Source organism: Heterodontus francisci, unplaced genomic scaffold, assembly GCF_036365525.1.
Source record: "Heterodontus francisci isolate sHetFra1 unplaced genomic scaffold, sHetFra1.hap1 HAP1_SCAFFOLD_2272, whole genome shotgun sequence".
NCBI lineage: Eukaryota > Metazoa > Chordata > Chondrichthyes > Heterodontiformes > Heterodontidae > Heterodontus > Heterodontus francisci.
In genome coordinates, this window is record NW_027140862.1 from 6,741 (window position 1) to 18,115 (window position 11,375).

The 11,375-nt window shown below is 43.4% G+C and overlaps 1 long non-coding RNA gene across 1 annotated transcript; it reads right to left on the bottom strand.

Moving 5' to 3' along the window:
• Nucleotides 1-286: 286 nt before the first annotated feature.
• Nucleotides 287-10,722, bottom strand: LOC137361284 (uncharacterized). Its single transcript, XR_010972143.1, has 3 exons — nucleotides 10,522-10,722; nucleotides 4,679-4,716; nucleotides 287-609 (listed from the first exon to the last, which is right to left on the bottom strand). It is a non-coding gene; the product is annotated as an uncharacterized lncRNA (long non-coding RNA).
• Between the last annotated feature and the right edge of the window lie 653 nt (nucleotides 10,723-11,375).

Genomic DNA, 11,375 nt, shown 5'->3' on the forward strand with positions numbered 1-11,375 from the left:
TTAGTAAGGAGGACTTTGCAGAGTCGACAGGGCTGAGTTTGCCGTTGTCGTTTCCGGTGCCTAGGTCTTTGCTGAGTGGTCCGTCCGGTTTCATTCCTTTTTATTGACTTTGTAGCGGTTAGATGCAACTGACTGGCTTGCTTGGCCATTTCAGAGAGCATGTAAGAGTCAATCACATTTCAGTGGGTCTGGAGTCATATGTAGGACAGACCAGGTAAGGACAGTAGATTTCCTTCCCTAAAGGACCTTCGTGATCCAGATGGGTTTTTACAACAATCGACAATGGTTTCATGGCCATCATTAGACTAGCCTTTTAATTCCAGATTTATTAATTAATTTCGTAACTGAAGTAACAACTTTCTAAAAGAAACATTGGTTTTGTATTAAAGTGCATTTTAAACTTTAGATTATGTTTAAAAGTTTTCACCTCAGAATAAAGTCCATACTATATAATAAATTTCATGTCGCTCTTCATCAGCTGGTCTCGTTTCTTTAGTATTTTCTTTTAATGCGTGCATGATTATCAGCAGCAAGGCTGCGATGTTTTTGTGTATCACAAAACGCTTGCCCTGTCCTGGACCCTGAGCCAGAAACACCATTTGATATGATCTAAATGAAAAAATTGATATGAATATTGCATGTTTACAAATATCATTGTATCATTCACACACATGAATGTGATGGATGATAATGTACCATATTATATAATATGAAAGGGAAAACAGATAGGGTTGATTGGGAGAAACTATTTCTGTTAGGTGGGGAATCTAGGACATGAGGCATAGTCTAAAAATTAGAGCCAGACCTTTCTGTAGTGGAATTAGGAAATGCTTTTTCACGCAAAGGGTGGTGGAAGTTTGGAACTATCTTAATCAAACGGCAATTGATGCTGGATCACTTGTTAATTTTAAAACTGAGATTGATAGATTTTTGTTAGCCAAAGGTATTAGGGGATGTGGGACAATGGTGTTAGGGCGCAGATCAGTCATGATCTCACTGAATGGCGGAACAGGCTCGAGGTGCTAAATGGCCTATTCCTGTTCCAATGTTTCTATGTAAGCAAAGAACCACAGTAAATAATTAAAACAGAAAGCAAATCAGGCAATGCCTTTAAAAGTGGAGGGAAAAAAGTGTTAGGAGGAGAAAATAGCAAGCCTGATCTGGCCAAAATGAATGGTGCTGATTTTTGTGGTTTGGGTCTTTTTTCTCTGAAGACAAAACTAATGATATACCATCATTGTTATAAATGAAGTAACTCATAACCATGTTTGTTTTATTATATAAACTGACAGAATGGTTACAACATAAATATTTAAAAAACAGTTAAGTAACAAAAATGCTGTATTATAAAAAAGACAGATAAAAACAGGCAAACTAAAACTTTCACGGGCTCTGCAATGGGAATAAAAGAAATAAGAGCAGGAGTAGGCCATTCGGCCCCTTCAGCCTGTTCAGCCATTCAACTAGATCATGGCTGATTTTCTACCTAAATCCCATTTTCCTGCGCTATCCCCATATCCCTTGATGCCTTTAATATCTCGAAATCTATTGATCTCTGTCTTGCACATACTCAATGATTGAGCCTCCACCTCCCTCTGGAACAGAGAATTCCAAAGATTCACCACCCTCTGAGTGAAGAGATTCCTTCTCATCTCAGTCCTAAATGGCCTGCCCCTTATTCTTAGACTATGTGTCCTGGTTCTAGACGCCCCAGCCAGGGGAAACATCCTTCTGCATTTACCTTGTCGAGCCCTGTAAGAATTTTGTATGTTTCAATGAGATCACCTCTCATTCTTCTAAACTCTAGAGAAAACAGGCCCAACCTCCTCAATCTCTCCTCATACGACAATCCCACCATCCCAGGAATTAGTCTGGTGAACCGTCGTTGCACTCGCTCTATGGCAACTGTATTCTTCCTTAGGTAAGGAGACCAAAATTGTACACAATATTCCAGGTGCGGTTTCACCAAGGCTCTATACATTTGCAACAAGACTTCTTTTCTCCTGTACTCAATTCCTCTTGCAATAAAGGCCAACATACCGTTTGCTTTCCCAATTGCTTGCTGCACTTGCATGTTAACTTTCTGTAACTCACGAACAAGGACATCCATGCCCCGTGGATATCATCACTTCACGATCTCTCACCATTTAAGAAATACTCTGCATTTCTATTTTTCCTACCGAAGTGGAAAACTTCACATTTATCCACATTATATTCCATCTGCCATGTTCTTGCCCAATCACTTAGTCTATCTAAATCCTCTTGAAGCCTCTTTGTATCCTCCTCACAACTCACATTCCCACATAATTTTGTGTCATCAGCAAATTTGGAAATATTACATTTGGTCCCACATCCAAATCATTGATATAGATTGTGAATAGCTGGGCCCCAAGCACTGATCCTTGCGGTACCCCACTAGTCATGGCCTGCCAACCTGAGAATGACCCGTTTATTCCTACTCTCTGTTTTCTGTCCGTTAACCAGTTCTCAATACATGCCAGTATATTACCCCCAATCCCATGTGCTCTAATTTTAGTTACTAATCTCTTGTGTGGGACCTTATCAAAAGCCCTCTGAAAATCCAAATACACCACATCCACTGGTTCCCCCTTAGCTATTTTGCTAGTTACATCCTCAAAAAACTCCAACAAGTTTGTCAAACGTGATTTCCCTTTCATAGATCCATGTTGACTCTGCCCAATACTACCATTATTTTCTAAGTGTCCAGTTATTACATCCTTTATAATAGATTTTAGCATTTTTCCTGATGTCAGGCTAACAGGTCTGTAGTTCCCTGTTTTCTCTCTCCTTCCTTTCTTAAATAGTGGGGTTACCTTTGCAACCTTCCAATCTGCAGGAACTGTCCCAGAATCTATAGAATTTTGGAAGATGACTACCAATGCATCCACTATCCCTACAGCTCTAGGATGTCGATCATCAGATCCAGCTGATATCCCAACCTTCATTCCCATTAATTTCTCCAGTACTACTTTTTCACTACTACTAATTTCTTTCAGTTCCCATTCTCACTAGTCCCTTGGTTCTCTAGTATTTCTGGGAGGTTTTTTGTATCTTCCTCTGTGAAGACAGATACGAAGAAGGGAATTTTATTCTGGCAGCAAGGGCCTTGACATCTGGAAAATGCGATGCCGAGATTCCCGTGTTGTCTCTTCTTTGGAAGGCCTGCCAAATCTAGTGCCAATCAGGCACTTAAGTGGACAGCGGCGGGCCTTCCAAAGGATCAAGGACCCCTTTGCAGGAAGTACCGCCCTTGGACAGTTGCCAGCCAATCAGAGGCCGGTGGCTGCAGCGCCACCATGGAGGTGGTGCCTGCTGCTGAAGGAGCACCTACCGGAGGCCGAGGAGTGCCACTGGACCCAGGCCACAGGTAGGTCAGGGTGGGAGGGCCTTGCAGGGTGGGGGTCTCTGAGTAAGGGAGTCAGCAGAAAGGGCAGTGTGTGGCTCTCAGTGGGCACCCCCTTTTCCTGATGCCGGATCCCTCGCTAAATGTCTTTTAACGAGGAACACCACCCCCCCCACCCCCACCGCCCGGAGCTGGGAAGCAGCCCGCATGGTTTTCCTTGCTGTGCTTCCCATGCGGCAACAGGTTGCCTGCCACACGGTTAATGCAGCTGCGGCGTGAAGAGGCCCTTAATTGGGGGTTAATTGCCCAGTTAAGGCCCCATTTGGCGGTGGGGCGGGAAGGCTCTTCACAGGCCTTCCCACCCTGGACTAAATTTTGACAGAGGCGGGATGGTAGCAGGAACCATCTCCTGTTACCACCAGCCCACCTGATTTTTATGCTCTCCAAACCTGCCATGGTGGAGAGCATAAAATTCCCCTCAGAGTATTTGTTTCGTTTTCTGCCATTTCCTTATTCCCCATTATTATTTCTCCTGTCTCTGCCTGTAATAGGCCCACATTTGTCTTTGCGAATCTTTTGTTTTTTTACATACCTATAGAAACTTTCATAGTCAGTTTTTATGTTTCTCACTAGTTTGCTTTCATATTCTATTTTCCCTTTTTTTTAAATCAGTTTCTTGATCCTCCTTTGCTAAATTCTAAAATGCTCCCAACCCTCAGACATACTACTTTTTTGGCAACTTTATAAGCCTCTTCCTTTACTCGAATACAATCTTCAAGTTCTCTTGTTAGTCATGGTTGGATCACTTTTCTTGGTGGGTTTTTGTGCCTCAAAGGAATGTATATTTGTTGTAAACCATGTATTAATTCTTTAAATGCTTGTCATTGCATGTCTACCGTCATACCTTTTAATGTAGTTTTCCAGCCTACCACAGCCAACTTGCCCCTCATACCTTCGTAGTTTCCTTTGTTTAGATTTAAGACCTTAGTTTCAGGTTGAACGACATCACTTTCAAGCTTAATGTAAAATTCTATCATATTATGGTCTATCTCTCCTCCTAACTACCGCTTCTTCTTCCCAACCTTGTCACTATAGTTAAAAGCAGATCTAACTCCATTTAATATTTGGCTCAATATCTGGGTAACCTTCAAAGAAAATCATCGAGTGCAGCTGACAAATTGCAGGCATAAAAGTTTGGAGGCAGTTGTGATAGTGACATTTCAGAGTACTGGATACAATAATATCACTTGGGGCAATTAACGTAGGAAAAGTCAGATGGAAGAAATGATGTGCAGCAGAAAACACATTACTTACGAAAGGAGATGGACTTGTCTGAACAGTCTCTTGGATATCTAAATGATGTTGGAAAAGAAAAGCAGTTTTTCACTTTCTAAAAATATTTCTTTGTGGATTTTCTGAAAGATACCAAGTTTCCATAGTTATCGCTACTAATATTTTGTGACCATAGTGGGCTTGAATTTTCATGGGTGTTTTCCTGATTATCTGCCATATCTTTTGCCGAAGTTCCCCCCCCCAAACCCTGGAGAAACAACATAGAAATTGAATGCATGGACCCTTACCAACAACACAGTGAATAAATGCACCACTTTATGGGGTAGTAATCCTTACAGATCAAGACATCCCCACATTCAGCGTTATACGGGTATGTTATTCTAGGCAAAGTGGAAGTTGTGGTGGAACAATTATCTTCATTGTCCTTGGATTGGAAAGCGGGATGCAAAATGGCTAGGGCTCCCACTTCTGACTGCTAGCCAAAGATGGACATTGAGTGAGGACAGCATTGGGGTTGATAAATTTAATAAATTGCATGGTTGAATAACTTGGCAACCCGTCACTTTCAGGTGACAACCCCAGCAAGAGTGACTGATTTCAGAAGAGGAGGGGAAAAATAAGCATACTTTTCAGCTCCTGTTTCAGTAATCTGTATTGTTTCTGCATAATTCGGTAAAAATAACATTCTTTAAATATATATAGTTGGCAATTTCACTATTGCCAATTGTTTTACTGCATTGATTCTATAAAGCCCTTAATGAGCATGTCTAACATTCTTCTTGTTTCCAGTACTGCTCCTCAATCCATTTGCCAAGAGGTGCACTTGATCAAAGTGGATAAAATAGCTCTAAAACTCACTGCAGCTTTAATTCATCCTTCATTTTTAGATAACCCAATTAATTTACACTGGGAGCCTCAAGAGGCTCCCAGCCAACACTATACTTTAAGCTAGGGTTGTTAACTGGGAGTGCAATGCTGAAATAAATAGGTTGCATTTAGTGACACTACTATTTCTGAGCAGAATGAGATTATTGGCTAATTTCCATGTCAATCACATCTGGAGATGGCACTGCTGTAAAAGACTGGAAGAAAACACAGGTAAAGGAGTCAAGAATTGGAAGCAAGCACAGACCTCTGTGATTTTTCACATGTGGTCACAAACCAGTTGAACGCTCAAAAAGTGAAAGCCTTTGCGGTGGCAGGGAGCTGTAATGGCCACATGAGTGCAGACGATCATCCCTTGCACACTAGGGAAACAAGTGGTGGTGCCAAAGGCTGCTGATCTTGATGCCTGTCTGTCCTCAACTACGGGGAAATAGATGAAATCATTTGCACAACAGAATAGGGCACTGGTCACCTCTTTGATGCACCTATGAGGTAGCAGCCTGTGAGATGCCATATATGTCAGCCGCTGAACCCTGAAAAGCACCACTAGCAAAGAAATCAAGTGCAGCAGTAATCTTGAGGGCAACATTCAGTGACCAACTTGCGTGACATCCTCAGTTGTCTCTGGCATTCACTTTCGGACATCTGAAGGTAGTTTGTCCCTGTCTTGAGGATGCGCTGATATGCCAGCACCAGTCTTCTATAATGTCTTGCCTGGATGGCCTCATTCTGAGCAGCCTCTGCCTCTGGTGTTGCCTGTTGCTGGCGTTGCAACATTAGCCGCTAATCTGCAACAGCCCTCCTCAGTCGCATCTTCTGCTCTTCTTCCCATGGTAGGAGAAAAATTAGGTATATGAGACCTGTGTCTTTGCAGCTTTGCAATTGTTAAAATGAGACCAGCGTTAAAATTCACCCATGTATTGCCATGGAGTTCTAACATTGAAATAATGAACAAATAGCTTGAGGCGACTCACATTGCACGCAGCCTAAAATCCACCCACCCATCATTGGTCTTCTCCCAAACAAATTGAAATCCTTGAATGACCACATGGTTTACAGTATCATTTGACAAAATGGTGTGTGTAATAATAGAGTCGGGTTTCCCCACCTTCCAACCTCCTCCCGCTGCATTCCAGCCTGCACCTATCAACCTTGACCCACACAATGTTGCCTTACACCTTCCCTCTGTGACACTTGAACCTCCCTCCATTACCTTGAACCACATAACTATAAACTTATACATGCTACCCCTCCCCCCGTTCCTACATCCATGACCATAGAAATGCCTACTCTAACCCTTAATCCTCCAAATATCGAACTAGAAATCATTGCTGATTTCCCCTCCCTATGATATCAAATAGCCAAACATTAGTCTTGACCTTCTCCCCTACCGAAACCAACTGCCCCCTGTGACTGTGACTGTACCCTCTGCCAGCCAGTACCCTGAGTTTGCCCCACAGCACCCCAACGTGGACAGCACTCATCCCTCCCTTTAGGCCCACTCTACTATTCTTTGCAAAACAACCACCCCACTCCCAGCCAAATGCAGCATCGACGACACCTAGGACACATTCTGGATGCAAAAGCATTCCCTCCCCTGCTCCTCCAGTCACCCGAGACCCCACCCAGTGTCTTCCCCTGCTCCTACAGGCACCCGAGATCCCACCCTGTGTCCTCCCCCAGCTATGCCTTCCCCGCCATCCCTGCTAAAAAACTGCCCTTGCTGGTCCTGAGCCTGGAGCCAAACATCCATTCCTATGGCGGCCTTCCTTTTGCCGAAGAGTTCAAGAAAGAAAATCATTGACCTCAGACACAACTGCACAAAGCCGACTGGTGCATGCCACCTTTGAACGAATGTGAACCGAGTGCCACGAGATTCCCGTTTGCTGCTGACTTAATCTGGCAGGAGGACTTAATTTGAAATACCTGTAGGGTAATGAGTATTCATGCTATGCAAATGTATGGAAAGCTGCAATCCGCCACAGAACTGGGTGAAGCCTGGTCCGCCGCTGAATTAATTACAAAACCAAAACCTGCCATCTGGAAATCAAAATATTAACTCACGCCTAATTAAGTCATCCCACCCACCACAAAAGCCGCTCTTGCAGGTCCCATAAAATTCCCCCCGAAGGGTGTATGACCAATAGTGGGGAAAAAGGACAGAGGAGGCAGAGAGTCAGAGGACCAAAGATTGCAGAAGGGGACACCAGGTTGGATTTGCAGATATGGGGAAGCGAGGTTGTGCAGGGACTTGGGGATGAAGGTTTTGAATTCAATGGACGGGAAGGCACTGGCTGATATTTTGAGTCCCACGGCATTCCCGACAACGGAACCAGAAGTTGGCATAATTTCCGCTTCCACCATTTTTCCCTTTTCCCACTCGATTTCATGTGTAAATTTAACATGCGGCTACAGGCACAGGGGACACATGGGATTATGCAGCGGGGATCGCCTTTCATTGGTGGAACCTGCTGTCACTGGGCCAAGCACCATGATCGCCACAGCTATAAAGCTTTCTGTGCTTGCAGCCTCAAGAATCAGTAGCCTTCCTGGCATGTAAGTCTCTGCACAGGAGCCTGAAATGAAGCTTGAAATCAAATCAAAATGCTTTTGCCTTCATTAATTTTTGTAATCCAGCACCAAATTCACATCATTTACTTTTTTTCTGCAGCAACACAAAAGAAAATGTCAGCCAGCAGGCAGCGTCCTGCCCAGGGTTCAGTGATGCCTCCCTGCAGGTTCTCCTCCAGGCCATCAGGGAAAGGCAGGAGGTCCTCTTCCCAAAAGACAGAGTACGAAGACCTCCCGCCTGACCAAGGTAGCCTGGATGGAAGTTGCAAAGGCGATCTCGAACTGCGGGGTCACTCGTAGAACCTGCGTACAGTGTCGCAAGCACATCAATAAGATGCTCATATCAATGAAGTTGCTTCATTGTTTTTCTTGCTGGCTCCATCTCTTTAAGACAGAGGGCAAACAGGCATGTATTGGATTGCATGAGTAGCCTTGGTGCCATACACTAAATGATTGTGTGGAAAGTTGTCAAAGTGCTTGGATGTGTCATGCGAAAGCCAGTCCTGAATAAGTGATGCCGATGCATGTTTACAATAGCTGTGATCCATCTTAAAAAAATCTCATTGAATCTGTACTGTCTCCTGCAGGATAGACGCACACACAACCAGCACGTGTGCGCCATGACAGGTGAAGGTGCCGCAGAAATTATGGTCGCGACACCAGCTGAAGAGGAGGCTGCACAATTGTGAGAGAGGAGGGAGGCAGGGCAATATCAGATGGCGAGGCAGGATCCTCAGGGCGTAGAAATGAAGCGTCATCTTCAGTCTTGCAGCCATATGTGCACATCCACTGGAAGTGTGCAAACTCATGCACAGCTGATGCTCAATGAGTCTCTGTTTGTGTCTCCACTGCCGGTGCCCACAGTCGAGTGTCTGAAAGCCGCAAGGCCCAAGTTTCCTTCTCTGGGGAGAAAGAAGAAACCAATGCCCCAGAAGGTGCACCGTCATTTGCTTCTTCTTTCACCTACGCCAGCACAGATATATCCACATTGTCTGCGGCGGGGGAGGGGTCTAAGAATAGGATCTGGGTCACAATGTGGTGTGCACGACACAGAAACATCCCAGCAGATGAGGAAGCCAGCCGGGTCCCCAGACAATTGGAGGACTGCTGAGGTCCTGGCCTCTGCTCAGCCCCATGCTCACGATGATCCTGTTTGTCGCAATGAGATGTCTGCTGGATGTGAGCAAAGCCATGTGGAACATATGTCGGAGATTCCTGAGGTCATGCGTGGCTTTGTGCGTACCATGGAGGAGTTCATGCAGGTAGGTAGGACTGAATTGTAACTAAACATAGGGTAATAAGTTTCATGACATGTAAATGAATGCAAAGCTGCAATCTGCCACCGTGCGGGGGAACCCTGGAATGCCGCAAACACACCACCGACTTAATTTCTCTAAAATATCCCGCTGTTGGGAATCCGAGAAAACAACTTCCGCCTAATTAAATAACTCTGCGCGCTACCAAATCTGCTCTTGCACCACCCATAAAATTCCACCCACTGTTTCATTAATTTTAATTGAATCTAAAAAAGTAACTAGTTGCTATGATATCTGTAATTAATATTTACTTCAGAGTGTCTATTGACATCACTGCGTTAGCCAATGAGTTGGAGGCACTGCGAGACTTACAGCAAGACTTAACAACAAACAAAGTCTATTTACTCAGCAGAGTCTATTTAAAAACAGTTTCTATGAACTACAGCAAACAGAACCTATGATCGAAACAATAATAATATTTCCCGATAAAAGCAGGATTTCCAGTAAAATGCGAGTGGAGAATAGTTACATAATACAAGTTGATTAATTCTCCAGCCAGATGCAGTGTGCAGAGGATAGTTACACACAAATTACGTGTGTAGAATCAATCCCAGTCACTTATAGCAATGCAGTCTCCAGGCATGACTAACAAGGGAATTATGCAATAACCTCCATTCTGGCTGGGAACAGTGGTGTATACAGCCAAGGGAGCTGGGCCTATCCGGACGGCAGGTGTGCTGGACCTACAGAAACGAGCCACAGCTCATGATAACCCCAAATCCCACATACATAGAAAGATAGAAAATAGGCACAGGAGCAGGCTATTCAGCCCTTCGGGTCTGCTCTGCCATTCAAAAAAGATCATGGCTGACCGTCTAATTCAGTACCCTGTTCCCGCTTTCTCCCCATATCCCTTGATCCCTTTGGTTTTAACCTTTGTATCACTCTTTAGACTAGCAATGTGCTACATTTGTATCCATGATGCAGCGCAACATGCAACTTCAAACTAAAAATATCTAAGCAAAACTGCAAGCAGTCTTGGGAACCTTAACATAACTCAAAGTTAACACTTCTTAATCCACTTGCGTCAGAACTCCTTACATGCCAGTAGGAAAATTTCAGCTCAAGAGTTGCTGGATTAATTACACTTACACTGCAATCTTTGATCGAGATGGTCTAATGACTGGAGAAGCTTCTGTTCTTCAAACGACAGTGCACTGAGGCCTAACCTTTGTACTTTGTTTTGAAGAAAAATGTATCGCTGACTCTCTATCGCATCCATAGCAGCCAGAATGTCACTATCTATAGCAGATGTTTCCACCAGATTTTCTGCTAGCATAAACTGTTCAGTGCTTTCTGAAACTGCTGAGAAGATAAGCAATGCAAAAAATTCATCTTATTAGGCTTTGCAAATTCCAGTTTTCATGCCACTAATACATAAGGTGAAATTGAAATTGGTAGCAAATGAAGGACAAGCGAAAGATTATATTGTAAAATGGATCTTTACATTTCTTATACTAAACAAAGCTATAAATAGAAATGAAGTTTTAAAATATTACTATCTCCACAATATTATTAGGATTCTCATTTTCAGGTTTAAACAAATAAAGTTTAACAGCATCACACTCCCCACAGAAAATTGTGAAATTAGGTATTATTCTGACAGTACATTTAAAAACTCTAGTACATTCGTGACAAAATTAACAGTCACTTGGATAAATGTGGATTAATTAAGGAAAGCCAGCATGGATTTGTTGAAGGAAAATTGTGTTTAACTAACTTTATTAAGTTTTTTGATGAGGTAACAGAGGGTTGATGAGGGTAATGGGGTTGACGTGGTGTACATGGACTTTCAAAAGGCATTTGATAAAGTGACACATAACAGACTTATCAGCAAAGTTAAAGGCCAGGGATTAAAAGCACAGTGACAGCATGGATACGAAGTTGGCTGAGTGTCAGGAAACAGAGTAGTACTGAATGGTTGTTTTTCAGTCTGAAGAAAGGTA